General features: G+C 34.6%; 1 protein-coding gene across 1 annotated transcript in view; it reads left to right on the top strand.

Annotated features, from left to right (window-relative positions):
* The window catches only part of LOC100368227 (protein Smaug homolog 1-like), a 72,807-nt gene that overhangs the window by 1,511 nt on the left and 55,273 nt on the right, over nt 1-16,023 (top strand). The gene's annotated exons all lie outside the window — the stretch shown is intronic.

Below are 16,023 nucleotides of genomic sequence, written 5' to 3'. Positions count from 1 at the left end.
AACTTGACTAAGTAGTGTTTTCTTTGAATGATTTCCTTTATGTGACAAAGTGTGTTCGATGTTGTCAATCATAAAGTTACAAATTGCATTGGATACAAATCCATGCATTTTCATGATGTATAGAACAAATTTCAATTGATTTTAATGAAAACAATTTCAATTGTCTGGCAAGGACAATTGTTGCCTGTGAAGTGCCCCCTCACATGTTTCCTATTTTAGATCTCTGTCGCACTGAAATGGACAGTTATCGATTTTGTTGTTGAAAATGATTACTCGTATCCAAGTAAATTTGAAATATTTCTCGTGCTGTAGCCACGCCTATCTATCTTGAAACTGTCGACTGTTTCCGAATTTCCAACTCTTGCCGAAGTGCGCCATTAAATGCCAAAATATGAGAGGAAGTCATACTGTTGAGTCGTACTTTTATAACACTGCGTCATTCAATGTACTTATAAACGATATACATTTTTGGGCAATTTTTTTTTGGGGGGGGGGAGAGACTGAGAAATTTTTAAGGTTGTTTTCACAACAAGCATTTATGATGATAAAACGTTTTGTTGTGGACATGTGGAGTGATGGGTAGGTATAGTCGTAGTGTAAGTATTCACAGCTTTCCAATCGGTCAGAAGGTGCGACATCAGTGGACAAAAGCCATGAAAGCAATGAGAAAAAGTTGTAATGGATCTTCTCCTTAAGCCGTGATGTCCACTTTACCTCAGATTCTTTTTTCGAAAAACTGTCCTCGTTCATGAAAGAACAACTACCAGGTTTTAAAGAGAACTTAAACCTGTAAGAGGTAGGAATAATTTTGTTAGTGATGCGAAAACGAAGCGTCGGACAAACAGGAAATTATGCATCACTTACACACTGCTAAGTGTTTCGATTTTCGCAGGCTAAAAGTTTCTGAAATTGCTCTTTGATTGGTGTTGAATGTGGAAATCACACCTCTGTTACCTCTACTTGCAGCTTGATCTGCCGAATAATTTATGGAATAAGAACCTGGGCTTGGGCTGTCCATGTGTTTCGACTAAGTAAATTTTTAATATGATGTCATAATTATGACAATCACGCTAACTGTAATCCATTCTGAATTTGTATATGTGTTGCTCTCACTTATCTTTTTTTATCCAATCAAACGCCCCCATTCATGCACTCGTCCTCGTTGTGACCCAGCGTTGCAACAAAATGTCAATTCATTTTCATGCGACTGTTGTTTATTTAGTGACTGTGATTTTTTTTTTAAAATTATTTCTATATTTTATTGATCACTATAGTTAAATGTTTAGAATGTCGAAATATGTTCTCTTTTTATTTTAATTTTGAATGTTTTTTTTTACTTAGACAATCGATGAAATAAAACAGTTTAGGGACATGCCTAGTAATGCTAAATAACGAGAAAATTCTAAGGCGTCAAAATCAATTTTGACAAACTTGGCGATGATCGACTTAGGCATAGAGAGCCCCGTGGAAATAGAAGTTGATACTTCGACAGACTACCGTGTAAGTAATTGTGTAGTCCAGACCACAGCCCCGTTGTAGTTCTTTCTAACTTTTTACCAACTCGAATGTTGTCCAGTGCCTGGGTTCAGCAACAGTGTCCAAACTTGCGGTGACCAGCTACGCCAGAAAGGCATCTAACTCAACACTTCTGACGTCACAAGGGGAATTTCTGTATGCAAATAAGAAGCTAATGAGGAGCCTCGTTTTATAATACACGAAAATAAAGTTGCCATAGACTGAGTTTGAAATGCATTTTTTCACTTTAAAAAAATATTTTATGCTTAGAAATGCATTTTCAGGTCCAAGTTACACATAGATACATGCTATTTTCTTGTAGTTTTTCGACCAATGTCACTAGCATCCCTAATTTGTCCTGGGTTGTGGTACCTGTTATATTTCACCTGTTATATTTCACCATATTATGTCCATTTTATTCTTTGAGCTTCAAATTTTGTTCTCTCTCAATATGGGGTAATTTTGTTCACATTTTCTGTAATTTTTGCTGAATTCAATCTTAATTTCGGACCAACAGTCAAAATGTGACATTGCTTCTAGTTTTTAACAGTTGGGGAAAAAAACAGACTACTAATAGAACTATTTTGTGGATGGTGCCTGGGATTGACTTCGGCTCTGAGTTTGTTGAAGTTACAAACACAAAATTTTTATACTAGGACATTACCATATCTACTTTATTAGCAGTGAATTTCCAATTGAAGCATATTCAAACTAATAGTTACATTTGTTGCATATTGAATTCTTAATATAAGACTTTGACCATAAAAACACTTTTTTTTACACAAACGCTTGTGTTTACTAATAGAACAAATTCAGTATTCAGTAATTTTGTAGATTTGTTTTTTGACAAAGTCATAATGTCTAAACTAATAAAGTGTCTGGATCTTAGAAATATATTGTACCGGTAATACAAAGATCACATAATACAGTGTCATATCTATCATTGAAACAAAATTGACTCCAATTTTAAAGATTATTCGCATTTCCAAAATCTAATAATACACTATGCATCATTTCTATATACTTAAGGGTACGTCACATGTTCGAACAAACATGTTCCTCACACTCTACACATGTATACTGTCACATCCAAAATGTCTGCCATGCATATTATTGTAATATATACTTTGAGGTTGACTTGTACAAATGTTAGATTACTTTTGGTTAGTGAATAAGACAATTTATAAATGACCAAACAACTTCTAAATGTCAAATGTCCCCCAAACACCTTCAGGGTGAATCACTAAGGATTGTGATTTGGATTGTACATCAGATTTTAAATGTAATGTATAAAATGCCAGATTTTCGACATGGTTAGGTCTGGTTAATAAAATTAATTATTTTGTATCTGCATTATTGTGTTTGCTGTATTTGTAGCACATGCTCTTATGCAAATTATAGATGTATTTCCGTAGTCAAAATAAGTACCATTAATCTTTTAATGATTCAGTTTACAACAAATTTAGATGGATATGCGCTTCTAATAAAGTGAATACAGTACCTCTGAAATAGAGTTGAGATAATTTCATTAAAAAATCAAATTGTGAGATTTCACTACAGGGGGAGATTCAGAGTTTTGTTTCACCTGGGTCTTTTAACAAAAATAAACAAACCAGTAAAAATAGTGGAAACAGGATTCTCTATACTTGGGGTTTGCACAAACTCATTACCCAACACTGCCTTATTCAGTAGCTGCGCTCCCAAATATAAACATGTATTTTTTGGGAACTATCAGTAGCAGTTGTAAACAACAAATGAAGCTTATACACTTATGGTCATATTGATTTTTCTGCACTTTGGGATTAATTCGTTATCTTGTGTATTCCATTGAAATATTTTATCAATTCATTTTCACTATTAAACCATAGTATTTTCTAATCTTCTTTTGCACACACTACCTTGTATTGTAGAGAAGCATGTTAACTTAAATTTTACCCTGATTGGTGGAGTACATATACTATGAACAAAAAGTTAAAAAATGTCTATCCTATGGAAAAGATAAATTTTTGTTCGCAAAATTCGAACCAGCATGAATCGTAACAAAAAAAGACCACCAACCAACACTGAAATCAACCACGCCATGTACGAAAATTTTCAAATCGCAGTTGCAAGTTGTATGAGCTTGTGCAGTGATGCCACTGATTTGGATGTGGATTATATAATAGCCATTTTGGAGCTTAACACAATCGAGAATAAAATCCATGGAAACAAATTCAGTATTCTATTATTTGGCTAATTTAGGAATCTACTTTACAAGTGACAAAAATTTTGTCAATTTTTTTATGTAGAACCTGATTTCAGGAGTGCAAGTTGTCTTGTTGCAATAGTACGTACACCATCACGAATATATAGGTGAGGTGAAATGCAGAAAATATGGTGCCAAGAATGTCATACAATAACGTGTGTGTTTTTCAATCTTAGTCCTTATTCAGTGCAGCACTGACAATTTGTAATGTGAACAAAACAGTGTCTATTTGGTAGACGCTTAATCAACTCTGATATATGATTAAAATTTGTCACATAATGAGCTAAATATAGTCTGTGTATCTGATACACAATATGTATAGTATCGTTTTATTATTGTCTGTCACTCAAGAACACAATAGAAACTGGCTCGTGTTTACAAGATTGACATTTTGGATAAAACGGTGAACACCTAAAGAAGATTATTGGATGCTTGTTCAGATCCAGGTCACCCCATGAAATTTAAACTTAAATCATAGTATGTAGCAGATACATACATGTACATGTATATATGTTGCTGCTGCCTTGACCTCCTGTACTTTCCAGTCAACATCACTGCACTACTTTAGTTTTTTGTTTTAATCTTCATATACCATATTTGTAATAACCTTAAAATACTGCATGACAGAGTCCATAAACATCTTGTCAAATAATAATTGTAATTATCTGGTCAAGTCAATGTAAAAGTACATGGGCTGACGGTAGGATAAGGGTTAAATTACAAATGTACAGCACATTGGTAGGTGAAATGAAATGAAAATCAGCATTGTTCAACATTGTAACACTGTTTCCAATGTTAACTATTATTAATTTCATTTAATCTTGCACTGACTTAACTACATCATAAATGATATGCATTTAACCATCATATTAGCCATTTAACCATGTCAATCTGTTTGATGATACGTATTTAGACTATATAAAATTAATAATATCAAAATTGACAGATTTTTATTTTTTAGTTAACTGCAAAACAACTAGGACAGAAAAATCAAAATATTGTGTCCATAGAAAAACATGATTGCATTCCAGATTTCAAAAGGTACCTAGTGTTTAATATCATGTTGTGCTGTTATGGATTTGTTTATTTCACTGTGAAAATGATTTGTATGCAAATTCATTTATGTCACTTATAAATATCAATATTCAAGGTAAATGTCAATTGATGGCCATGAACTGGTATACTGTGTTTAAATAACTCGTTTGTTTTTTTAACCTAAAAGTTTATTGCACTTTAAATACTTAATGCAGAATGTAGAATGGGTAGTAACATTGTTAGCAAAAAGAAGAAAAAAACTGTTTTACCGTCCTTACCAGGTCATAGGCCTCAACATGTAAAATCAAGGAAAGTAAAGGGATACCCGAGGACCACCTCAGAAAAGATGAGGATTTTTCTGTTTAACATTGTTAACCCCTTGAAAAATTATTCAAATTATAAATGACACAGAATTAGGGGAAATATTATGTGTTTGGCATACATTTTATTATATTATTTACATATTTTGTGAATTTCAGTGTAAAATTTATTAGGGTCTGTGGGTAAACAGTCAAGTCAACATCTTCATCATTATCTTAGTGTGGTACATGTATGTTCTCAATCGTACACAAACTCTAGGTGCAAAGCAATTTCTGCCAATTTTCTGCACAATTTGACCTGAAAGAATGTCCTGTGACCTGACAGCTCAAGTCTGTTATCAACCAATCAGAATGTTGTGTCATATTGATGTACAGTGATCTGCTAGCCTAATGGGAGTGCTGGTTTCTGATGCAAATACTTTGTTATTCAAGTCAAAATAGTATGTTTCACAATAACATTATTACTATTGAAAAATTACAAAATTTTATTTTGTATTTGTCTGCATGACATGCTACATTCTGTCAAGATATCCAAGTAAGAAAAATCAAATAAAAACACATTTGCAGCCAGGAATATGTTAATGAGTTTCACGATCTTATTTACAGCAAAAGCCAGGGATTCCTTCAATTCAATAAATGTCAAGAAATAAGGGCTTATACCCATGAGAGGGGCTTATGAGAGGGGGGGGGGGGGAGTATAGTAATTAATATTTTCAGCCAACAATTGCTGGGTCATCAAAACATAACTTATTGTGACTATATACACACCTCTGTCATTTATGTATGCGCTACTAATAGAGGAAAGTGCGGTAGCACATCCACTTGATTACAGTGTGCGATATATCCAAATAAGGAGGAAGAAATGTTTTGCAATACATTATTAAGATTAACAAATCACTGGGCGAGGTTTGTGTTGTACTTGTAAGGGGTGGTGGTCATTGTGACTCCACAAGTTTAAATATTGTGTAAAAAATTACTAGTAACCATGTTTAAGTAGAGTGAATGCACTAGTCTTCTGCAAGGAGTTTGCATCTGTTAACTCATTGTTTTTGTTCAAATACCGGTACTGTGTAATCTCTGGATCCCTAAGATTAAAATACATGTACATACACTGTATACCTGGTACTTCAACTTCAGTAATAGATTGACTGTATCGTGTGATTATTCACCACCAGTTTTAGCTCATTTTATCTTGTTATTCAGATGCATTGTAGTTCCCCTAAGAATATGATTGGTCTATTAATTTCGGTTCCATCAGGCCTTGCATGCATTTTGCACCATTGCCCAGACATCAATTGATCCATTTCTTTTATGCTTGGCTACATGGTATCAAACATAGCATGTCAATTTCGTTTGTGATTTTAAAAAAATGTGACTAACTAGTGGCCATTTTGGACATAAAGTTTAATAATAATAGCATAAATCATCAGTCACTGTCGTATATATGTTTGTACTGTGTAACATCTTGGTGTGTATGTCACCTACGGCATCATGGTGGTGTGTACCGGTAGTGTGTACTGTGATGGGAAAATACTATATGTCTATAGCTAACATGTATGTTCAACGCTTGATTTTTAATCCCCTAGAATACTGTACACTGCATTAATTTTGTAGGAGAATCTATTTTCAGAAAACTTCGGAAAATCACCAAATTTTATAGCAGTGAAAATTTCACTGGGGTTCTTTACTCCCTGTAAACTCCCACAAATTATCAATTACCATTATCAAATTATCAACAGTGTATAATATTTCGTCTCAAATTTTATTTGGGTATTTATCAAAACAGCTGTGCAATTTAGTTGTCATGACAGTAGTTGCATGTTTCTATCTGTCTTTGTAGGGTAATCGGTCATCCTAGCAATATCTGCTCATGATTTTATGCTATAGTAGTAATTTTAACAGTTGTCTATAACAACATATGGTAAATTAGCATATACGATACATGTATGTAAATTAGCCCTCATTTCAATTGCTGCTATCCCCTCCCTCCACTATTACACTCAAATATTCTAGTGTATTTATTGTGTACTTCCTTTCTGACCGGTCAGAAACTGAGAAATCGTTACTGTAACAACTCTTTTTTTGATACCCCATACTTTCAACAAGGAGGGAACAGTTGTATTCCCTTGCTCCAACAAGAGTATAGTGTTTCAGTGGGTATTGAAGTATGTGAAATAGAAAGTTCACTGTATACTTGTACAATAGGTCTGTGGTTACCAAGAAGCTGAAACCTAGATAGCTGTACTTAATTTGGTGCAGTAGTATAAATCAAATATGCAATTATTATTGTAAATTACTTTTTGATACATTGCAAAAATGTCAATAAATGACAGGACCAATATCATAATATCTGGTTATGAATTTGGTTAGGTTTAGTAATATATAATTAAAAAAATAATGTAATAACTCATATTGTAACAATATATTGCTAAAAATGAAATACAATTATAAGATGTGGCATGTCATATCTACTGTGTTCATGGGGTTTCATCTCACAGTTGTTCTTCAACTGAACTGTTAATGGGCTATCAGACAGCGTGGGCGATCACTTGATTCTACTTTCTGTTGCTGGATAATATCAGCCTGAGTTGATTACTTGATAGCAACAAAAAATTGAAGAAGCCGGAGCAGCTGCTGATGATTTAAATATTTTTTTTTTTTTTTTGCATTTAAGTGCTATAATGTTTTAAAAAATGTGAGACAGCAGTGAGTGAGTGGGTGTTGCAACATTGCATTGAAGCTTAGTGTAAATTTAGTAGCGTTGAACAATTTTCTGGAATACGGCATAAAAATATCGTGAAAATTCCTAGAAAATTAAGGGGTTTAGGCATGGACCCTAAAAGAGGTTGTTTGGTTTAAGGTGTATAGAAAGTAAGGCTCAATTAAAAGTGGTAATGATTGTTTAAACGTTCTGCATTTACAAAACTACTGTGCAAGTTGGCTGTGCTTAAAATGCCAACAGAAATGAACATAAGCTTCTAACAGAACTTCTAATGTGATGCATTCTAGGCCTATTTTTGTAACTATATTGCAGTGTATATGCATCTGACACATTGCGACTGATCTAACCAGTAATGATCTTAAAACATGATCTGGATGGATTTTATGATGAGACCTAACATTAGCATCCTTGAACCATTACTTTATTTGCTCTATTGGCTCTGTTATCAAAATAAGTAATAACAATATATGTAATTTTATGCAAGCTTCTATTGCAAATGTACTTCTAAGAACAAAAGCAGTATTTGAAAGTAGTATTCTTGTGTATGGTTAGGCTAGGAAAAATTTACTACTGGTCTGTGTTTTTTCAATTGATCTCGCAGGAAATACAGTATCACTAAACCTTGCAAGAGGAAACTGTTCTCATGGTATTAGACCACAGAGTACTTGGCACAGTACAGGTCAGTTATAGGAAAGGACATATGGTACACATTAATGTGGCACATGTATATAATAATTACTTGTTTAATACATGTATGGCTATGCTGGGGATGGGGTCGCTGCAAGTGATTGGCGAACATGGGCAGTGGGGGGGGGGGGGTTGGGGGGTTGGTTGGGTGTCACTGACAAGTAAATGAGATTCACTGATCCATTATTAAAATTAATATTTGATATTGATACAGTGAACTTTTTGAAGGTATGGATAATGTCTTTATGGAAATTAATAAAACATTTACCCTATAAGACCCTTGAGTTTCATTCAAATCAAAAGAAAACACTTTTATTGGCTACTAAAGCCATTTGGAAATGCCTATATTACCCACACGTCTTTACAAGATTTCATTAATCATTTGGCACACCAAAGATATACAGATGGTATGTACAAATGTATCATCTAAGGTATTGTGGTTGGTCAAGTTGTTTTCAATCATCATTTCAAATTTATAAAATATTATAATCAAAATTTTATATAAAAAAAAATATGCACGTCTTTGTGACATTTACTGTGTTTCAAATGATTAATAATATACTGATTTAACTGAACTTACGGGGAAAGGGCAGTTGATGGAAAGCTGCATCTGACAACTTTGATATTCGTATCAGATGGTGTTGATATTCAGATTTGACCAGGTTTAACATTTCCTTCATTAAGGAAGAAACTATTCTCATTGCTGTATTATTGAAAACTAAGAAATGTGCTCATGGCCTTATACAAACCAATTCACTGATTATAAAACTGCAGAAATGTGAAAATTCATTTGAATTGGTTAAAAAAGTACCATAGCTATTAATGTTATTACGAAAATGTAGTACAGAATGTATACTCGCACAATCCAGCAATATTGTACATGTACATGTATCTTTTATGCATACGTGCATAATCCCATGTTTACATTTTTCTGTAACAGATCACTTTCATCTCAGTAAATAGTTTCATTTTCAGAAATGAATCTCGTTTGAACTAGGTGGGGTTAGTTTAGATCCGTTCTTATCATAAAATATTAAAATGTTTTGAAAAACGTTGTGAATATACTACATGTATATTGAATGATGGACACTTAAATTTTAATATAATGTAGCCACCATTTCCTACCATTCTTGATGTAACATGGTCAGTGGTTTCCATTGTGTTATTTTTTAAATTTACAATTTGTTATGCTGTAATGAATGCAGAAGCTATAGAATTTGCAAGATATTGAACTTGCCATTAGCCGAACATCTCTGAACAATTTCATTGCTTCGGTTGTAATTAAGTTTTCAGCATCTTAGAGTGTCATCAAGTCACTGAATCGCATTAGAGATTCTCTGTTCAAAGATCAAAGATGAACTCACTATATAACAAAATCAATATTTAATAATGTGAAACATAACCATTAAATTGTATCCCTCCATTTTGAGTTTATAGAACCACTATTTCACTTGTGTTATCAATCCATCCAAGTGAACATCAAACAATTACCTATGCTATGCTAGTTGTGTTTACTGTCACTGCCATTTGTTCCAAACACCAAAACATTCCCAGCAAAATTGCTGAGTTGTTTGCAATATGGTCTCAAGATTGTACATGATTAAAACTGGTTAAATTCAAACCATTTTTATGAGGTTGTGTCGTTCTGCTAAATGTGACCCGTGACTGTGTCTTGAAATTTCAGACTATGGAAGTACATAAATTTTGTTTGAAATAACTCTGCCATTTATTGTATAAGAATTCATTAGGTTGAATGAAATAAATTGAAAGGCAATTGCATCTTTGTCTTTTATTCATATTTGACATGTTTGAGTCCCCCGCTATTAGTTTGACGTCTTCTGTTAAGGTTGGTTTCGCCGAGGAGGATATATATTGTTTATACCTCCATGGTTTTACCCAACTTGTTTTAATACCTCCATGTTCTAATAGTGTAACAGTCTCCAGGCGTACATAGCAAAACTAGTCAGCAACTCAGCTGGTCATTGTTGCTGTTTTGGTGTTCTGGACAATATAGTGGTGTCAGTTGCATGCTCTTGAAATAGAATTCAAATAATAATGCATGATAGAATTTATTGTAATGAAGACAAATAATAATTTAGTCGATTAATACGCCAGGTTTTGATCACGCTTTCTGATTTTAGCCAAGTTACTCAAAATTTAAAGAGCTTTCAACAAAGTTTTGACAACTATAGAACTTTAAAACGACACATTAACCTTTTCACCAACAATTCCCTCTTTTTATCACAAATTCACACAATAGTCCTTTTTAAAGTCTGCACTTTTGTTCAGAAAATTAGAACAAAAAAAGTTAAACTGAAAATTTAAATTTAATTTAAGGTTCATTTCCAGAAATATTGTGGAATATAAGAAAAAGTGCAGAATAATTTGGACGAGAAAGTCTGATGATGAAAAGTTTATTACCAAACGCTTCAGCGTGGTATTAAGAGTTTGTTTTCAGGGGTGGGTGATACCAAGGTGGGAAATGGATGCACATATGGGGTTAATTCCTTGAATTGCAATATAGAGGGTTCAGGCTGAAATACAATATATAGTGTTTTCATGTTTCGTCTGATATTTCTGTGGTATTCTGCTGCTGTAAGTAATGCACGATTTGTTCCGAAATTCAGTATATTGTGTGTATTCCAGGGTTATTCGTTTTTTGCTGAAAACACCCCTATTTTTTAGTGGCAGAGTTTGAATAGTCTCACTCCCACTGGGAAATCTGCATTGTTGCTTGAATGTGAGTTAATTAAACACATTTTCCAGACCGGCGAAAGAGTATGCAACAGCCAATTTTAACAGCCTGTCACGTGATTTTAGTCTGAATGTCAACATGAAGAGGCTAGTCCATTTTACGCAGGAGTAATTGGGAGTCGAATATGTGAGGAATAGTATCAACAGAGATGTGTATAGTGAAAAGTAATATCTATCCTTCATTTACATCTCTGAGCATTTCTGTTTTAGTATATTGGTTTGAAAATGTTGAACTTGCATGATTTGCAATGTGTTTTTTTAATGGGACTCCCCTATTGATCGAATCCCGGGTTTGAACGAGAACGGCACACCACGTGATTCGTTTGAATACAATGCTGATGGCAAACATGCCGTGTTACTGCGGTACTCCACTGACGGGATGACTTACTGCATGCTACAACTTCGCTTGTGATGTTGCTTGTTAGCCATGGATTACATGAATCTTGATTACCAGTCAAATGTTGCTCATTTGACGTTGGTAATCTTTATTTGGAACTGAGTAACTTCCTGGTACTTCGTACTATGATAAAAAATCAGTCAACATACATCAAGTTCTCTCAATCGTAGTATTCCATGTGATGTACACCTAATATGCCAAAAATGTTGCTGAACGATTTGAACTGAATAAAAATAGCAGACGAAAATTTGTTTACAAAATAAAAATACTTCGGTTGCCAATGAAAACCGGTAAAAAACAAGCAATATGTTTTCGGCTGTTATCATGGAAGGGACATGAACGTGAAGCTAACGTCTGTTTATAACTAAAACCGGGCACCTTATACGAGGTTTGCAAAATAACTTGGCAGTCATTAGAAGTCACTTTATTTTATTGTTAGGACGTATTCAGCCGTTAAATGTATTATTTCCAATCGTTTTGCGATAGTATTTTCTAGATTGGAAGCAGCATTTACATTTTATTCAAAGTTCAAAGCTGCGTTGGGATTCCGTTGACAGTGGTAACAATGTCGGCGCCGGTGATCTCTTACCAGTGCGCAACGTAGCCAAAATAAAAGGCATGATCATTTGGGCACTGCTATTACAAGACTTTGGCTGTTGCCATGGTAGCGGTGGGTCAGGATTGTTTTTCCAATTAGTGATGGTACGACCTGCCTGTCAAGTATGAACCGTGACAAAATCAGTCAAGCCAAAAAAAAATCACAGAAGAGTTAAAAAGCCATTCCTGCTGAACAGTTACTCTAACTTCGGGGTCAACTTTCTCATTAATGAAAAAAGATATCAAAAATTCAAATAGTAACTTTTTGCCCACACTCCAGCCGAGTACAATGAGCTATGTCTGAGGTGTTGTATCACAGGGAGTTGGACAAACTTGTGTATTTTAATAAATTATTGAATAATAAAATGTTATATAACTTTTCTTTTACCCCCCTCCCCTTCCTGGTATCTATTTCAAGTATTTTTGCCAGGTTCAAATCGTTCACCAGCATTTTTGGCATGTTAGATGTACATCACATAGAATACTAGGATTGGGAGAACTTAATGTTTGTTGACCACCTGGAATCTGAGTTTTATAAATCTTGAAGGGCTCTCGGAAGATCCACCCGCTGCCTGGACCCGCAGTAAAATCTCCGATTAATATGGAGCCGCAACCATCAACATCGATATACCATGAGGTTTCTGCTGGCGACGTTGCGGCGCTACTCAGTTCGAAATAAAGATTACCAACGCCAAATTAGCAAAATTTAACCGGTAACCAAGACTCAGTCTATCCACGACAAGCAAGCAACATCACAAACGAGGTTGTAGTGTGCAGCTCACGAGTCAGCGACGACCGATTTCAACGAAAGTCATTCCGTCAGTGGAACACCGCAGTTGCACGGCATGTTTGCCAATGCACAGATCTGTGGAGGAACTTTTAACTTCAACATCAACCGTGTATCGTAGTCGCCCAGTTTAAGTTCTGGTTCTGTCGTGGTCCCAACTAAAGGGCAACAGTCGTCGTGTCGCGTCCTGTTCGATATGGGACTCACAGCGACGTATACAACGCGTGTAAAATGCATTGTTTATTTACATGAAATTCGAACACGCGTTGTGCTACGACCACCGCGCTTAAACATCCACGAGTTATTTATTCGGACAATGACTTAAATTAGACGTCTGATTATTTTATTTTCACACGTACAGCGACACGCGTTCTACACTGACAAGCGTTGCTAGGTCGCAGCACTGTCTTGGAGCATATTAATGAGCAATTGGGTTCCCGATCTAAATTTCTATCCCGGTTTGTTGCACGTTCTTTTTTTAATATGAAATAATCAAATATGGGACATGTGTATAATAACAGAACCCCACACCCTCCCCGTGGCTTCGCTCGTGAATGTACGGCAGCAGGATACACCGCATCACTCGTGAAAATAACTTCCATACGCAATGAAAGCCACGGGGAGGGTATCTGTCATAATACTTCATTATCACTGAAAACATTTTTCCCCTGAAATAAATTCCAGTGAATATGCCATTTCCCTCATACTATATTGAGACACAGCGCAGTGAAAATTAGATTCACATGTAATGCTTGAAAACATGTCAGCAAAAATAAATTAAGTGAAATTCTACGTGACTTCATAATAGTTGGAAATGAACACATTACACCCGACCCTACCACTCCATATACAATGTAAACTACACCCCAAAACATCCTTTCACCCACAGTTACTACCGTGTTTCACCAGTGTATTCTATTTGACGTCAGGAGAAATTGAAATAAACAAATTAATTATAATTTCAGCCTCTAGTTTACCACTGATTAAATAAACTACCTCGTCTTTATGTCAACTTGCAGTTATTCGTTGCCTACATCAGTGACTTCAAAATATATGTTTCAATCCCAGGAATTTCACTCGCTGTTAATTGCATGGGAGTGGCAGTCTTTAATGAATTTCTATTGTCATGTCAATTTCTTGCGATTACTCGAACATTAAGCTGTAACCACATATCGCCTAGGTGCTGTAATTAAATTCTGGTGTAAGCACCATATGAACTATGAACAATGCATGTGAAGCCAGCTGTGGGGTATATTCAATCCTATAGATTTCTCATTGTTTGGTAACTATTTGCTGCAAATGCAACAAAAATCAATATAAAAAATATTACCCACACAGTATTCTACAGGTTACTTGTTAATATGTAGTTATTGTCTCTGACCTAAGCAATTTTTCTCAACAAAATCAGACTTCCTATGCTCTATCATTTGAAAAAAACAACAACATTTTTCAAATTTTTTATATCAGTTGGTATGGATTATGAATAAGTAAATAAGATACTGGAAGAATTTTTTCGAAATGGCACCCTTATATAAAGCAAAATTTTGAGGAATTACCATATGAGCTACAGTTTCTGTGAATAAATAAATAAACAGAACATGTACATTGTATGTAGGGATTCTGAATAGCCATCTTCACATAAAACTTCTGTAATTTATTAATATAAACTTGATTATAAAAACAATGCCACCAAGCTTCACCTTTAAGTACCAATCTTTCTTTCACCTGACATGAATTCGGATTCACTAGAGTATTAATGGATTTTTATCTTCAGTGCTACATTGTGTATGCTGAATGTTTCAATGCTGATATGATGTATATAATTCCCTGTATAAATTGTCAGACTTCACACTGTTCAATAATTATTGATAAAACTAGATTCAGTGTCGGCTTTATTTCCCGACACATAATATGTCTTATTGGTAGTTTTTTTGCTTTTGTTTAAATATCACATTACTTCTGCTTACAGATTACATTTTTTTCTCTTTGATTGATATTTCATGCTATACAAATGTATACAACAGTACTTGGTGAGTGGTAGATGATTATGGACTAGTGAAATCATGGTCACATGATGGTTATGGCATATATCGATGCAAGTAGTTTATCTGCCGTAACTGTCACATGGCCATGATTTAACTAATCACAGCTGTCACATATAGATATTTCCGAGAAAAGTGTCATACAAGTTATTGCATGGTGTATCATATGTTTGTGAAGATTAGATGATGCACCCTGATTCAGTGCCCAATGTCACATGACATAGTGTGTCCCCTTTTTCCGTTTGTGTTTTTGGCTTTTATCCACCAAAATCTAAACTTGTACATTTATTCTCATAAATACTACATACACCTGTACAATCACCACTGTGATATTCTTTGTCACATACATGTACATCCACTTTGGCACAACATAAATGACTTGGCTGGAGCTGTTTACCACAGCGCAAGAAAATAATCCCTACTGTTTATAGGCATATTTATGGTGTATCTGGGTTTTAAATCTCTGTATCTCACAGAACCCCTAGATTGGTGCAATGTCTGATCAGAGTATTCTTGTAAAAATACAGTAATATCTGAAATGTTAGCCCATCAATGGCTTTTAACAACCAAGTTTGTGGGAATTTTGTAACTATGACCATTGTGTGTTGGTAGATATGCCTTATCATATTACAGTTTGCTGAGATAAAGTAATTTGTTATCACCTTTTGACTTGCAGTTACACCTCCCAATTGTACATTCCCGCTAAGGGATGTGCTATTTGTTCTTCATGATTGCATGGCAACTTTTGATTTAAAGTAACATGATGCTTTACATATGCACTAGGGGGTATAAACACTTCCTATCCTGCTTACTTTTTGTATATACATGTACATGTTTACTGTGTAAAAATGCTGTCATCTGTTGCCCTTGTCTGAAAACCATCCTGTTGATGAAAATGGCCGACAGGCTGCCATTTTGTTAT

The sequence above is a fragment of the Saccoglossus kowalevskii genome, chromosome 2 (genome assembly GCF_978046115.1).
Source record: "Saccoglossus kowalevskii chromosome 2, keSacKowa6.1, whole genome shotgun sequence".
Classification (NCBI taxonomy): domain Eukaryota; kingdom Metazoa; phylum Hemichordata; class Enteropneusta; family Harrimaniidae; genus Saccoglossus; species Saccoglossus kowalevskii.
Note: the sequence above shows the minus strand (reverse complement) of the source record. Positions and strands in the feature narration are given on the sequence as shown.